General features: G+C 41.5%; 1 pseudogene; it reads left to right on the top strand.

The window, feature by feature from the left end:
* Positions 1-214: 214 nt before the first annotated feature.
* Positions 215-1934, top strand: part of LOC101653645 — a 9667-nt pseudogene continuing 7947 nt past the window's right edge.

The following is a 1934-nucleotide window of genomic DNA, read 5'->3' as shown; positions in this document are numbered from 1 at the left end:
TTCCCTATTAGCCTCAGACAAAACGAATGGTAGTCGAGTGCTGCAGAGCCTGGATTGCTCAATTATCACAGTAATAAATGGGTTGTCAGACACCTTAGAAGGGGACTAAGGCAGAATGCTACCTCCATAAATTCAAAATCAGCAATAATACTGTGAAGAATGAGGGGAGAAATGTGAAAGGGAAGATAGATCAGGCCTTGAAAGACACGTAGGAATGGCAGGTAGGAATCCTGCAAAATTATATAGTGTTGGCACTGTGAGCAAGGTTCTACCTGGATGACTTTGGATTTGTTAAAAATACTGACACTCAGAGCCCTCACTTCAGTGTATAGAATGTAGAGAGGTCCTTGAGGAACAAAGAATCTGCATTTTACCAAGCTTGTACTATTTTGATGAAAGCCTCCATAGGAATAAAGGACCCCACCAGAAAGCTGCCTGTGTTACTAACAGATGGTTTTGCTGCCTTGTCCACATGTCCAGTCTCTTACCAATCCAAGACATGTTGTTGAGTCCCACTGTAAGTGCCCCTTCTGCCCAAGGACACTCTCTTGTTTACAGGCTAGAGTAATATGAACAACTCTCAGCTTTAACCAATCAACTTCCTCACTCTCAAACTGACCAACTCTTGAGGGTAAAGGTTAAATTTGAAGGCCTGAAAATTAAAAAGCATGCCACAGAGCTCACACCAGCTTTCCCCATGTGATAAGGCCACAGGGATGCCCCAAATGGAGCCCAACACTAAAAGCAGTCCTAAGCACAATGACAGCAGAATTAGGGTTCCTTCTTTCTCTTTTTTCTTGATACAGCCTATGGTAGACAGAATGCTGATCCTTCAAAGGCATCTATTCCCTAATTCCTGGAATCTGAGGACATGTTATTTTACAAGGACATTGCAGGTGTGGTTAAAACCTTGAGGTGGGAGATTATCTTGGAGTCTCCAGATGAGCCCATCCTATCACATGAACCCAAGCGGAGAACTTTTCCTGCTGTTAGTCAGAGAGAAAGGTTTGACGATAGAGAATAGACAGAAAAGTACAATGTAGCTGGCTTTGAATAGGAAAAATGTTATGAGCCAGAACCTGAGAAACTGAAATGACCAGTTTCCAGCATCAAGAAAACAGGTACTTCAGTCCTTCAACCTCAAGGAACTGAATTCTGTTATATCCCAAATAAGCAGGAAACCAATTCTTCCCTAAAGCTTCCATTGCAGGAACACAACCTACATCTTGATTTTAGCTGAGTGAGACTTGTACCAGATTTATGACCAAACTGTAAAGATTGAACTGGTGTTGGTTAAACCTCTAAGTATGTGGTCATTTATTTCAGAAGGAATAGGAAACAAATACATACCACCATATTCCATTTACTGTCCACACCTCAATGTCTCTCCGTGGCTATCACCAACACTCCACAAACACATCCACTTCTTCCTCTGACCTAAGTCTCTTCCAGGAATTACCCAGCATCCCAATTCCAAATTAAGTATTCCTGGAGGAGATAGGTCACCTCTGACAATTCATGGACATAAAATTCCAAACCAAAGGACTAGAAGTCATGGTGAAATTTTAGCAGGGCAGGTGGGAAGGCATTTTTGTGCATACACAAAACCTGTCTATTACAGTCATTAGATCTTCCAAACTCCAGGTCATAGACCTCAATACTGTCTCTGTTCATCACCCATTTGCAGGGTGAGGCCTAAATAGCCACTGGACATTGCTCACTGATGAGATAATGACCAAAGAAAATAAGTTTTGTCATCAAAATCATCACTTGATATAACAACATAAATACACATGGACCTAATATTAAAGTCCCAAAACATATATAGAAACCTTGATACTGGAAGTGGAATTGTTAAGAGCCACAATTCTGAATTGCTGACCTTGGACCCATCTGCCTCTGTATCCACTAGCCTGTGATTATCCTGCTTTGTC

Source organism: Echinops telfairi, unplaced genomic scaffold (genome assembly GCF_000313985.2).
Source record: "Echinops telfairi isolate 266 unplaced genomic scaffold, ASM31398v2 ScPeMD7_7462;HRSCAF=8500, whole genome shotgun sequence".
In the NCBI taxonomy this organism is placed as follows: Eukaryota; Metazoa; Chordata; class Mammalia; order Afrosoricida; family Tenrecidae; genus Echinops; species Echinops telfairi.
Note: the sequence above shows the minus strand (reverse complement) of the source record. Positions and strands in the feature narration are given on the sequence as shown.